Source organism: Sinocyclocheilus anshuiensis, unplaced genomic scaffold, assembly GCF_001515605.1.
Source record: "Sinocyclocheilus anshuiensis isolate Anshui unplaced genomic scaffold, SAMN03320099.WGS_v1.1 scaffold1352, whole genome shotgun sequence".
NCBI lineage: Eukaryota > Metazoa > Chordata > Actinopteri > Cypriniformes > Cyprinidae > Sinocyclocheilus > Sinocyclocheilus anshuiensis.
The window spans coordinates 287,346-287,959 of record NW_015546087.1 but is presented as its reverse complement, the minus strand read 5'-3'; positions in this window follow the sequence as shown (position 1 = coordinate 287,959).

The following is a 614-nucleotide window of genomic DNA, read 5'->3' as shown; positions in this document are numbered from 1 at the left end:
CAGGCAGAGAGTTCACAAATGGCCTCCATAGCCGTGACAGGATGGGCAGAGAGTTTACAGATGGCCTCCTTGGCCGGAACAGAATAGGAAGAGAGTTCACAGGCAGCCTCCATAGCCATGACAGGACGGACAGAGAGTTCACAGACGGCCTCCCTGGCCGGAGCAGAACAGGCAAAGAGTTCACAAATGGCCTCCATAGCCGTGACAGGACAAACAGGAAGTTCACAGGTGGGTACTACTGACACCTCTGGAGGTTCTGCAGCGGGTGCCGCCACCTCTGGAGGTTCTACCGTAGTGCCCTTACGATACAGGGAGAGCTCGGCAAAGGTTCCTTCGACCTTGACATGACAGGTTGAAAGTGCGTTTCTGGGCGCCACCATTACGCAAGGAGCTGAAGCGAGCACCGCCACTTTGGGAGGTTCTGCAGCATGCGCCACCGAAAGACTGACCTTGATGATCTGGGTGCAACAGACAGGACATGACAAGTCTCCTGACGATCAGCTGTGTCCTGACGAGATTCAGGATGATCAGCTGTGACATAATGTGACTCAGGATGATCAGCTGTGACGTGACGTGACTCAGGATGATCAGCTGTGACGTGACGTGATTCTGGA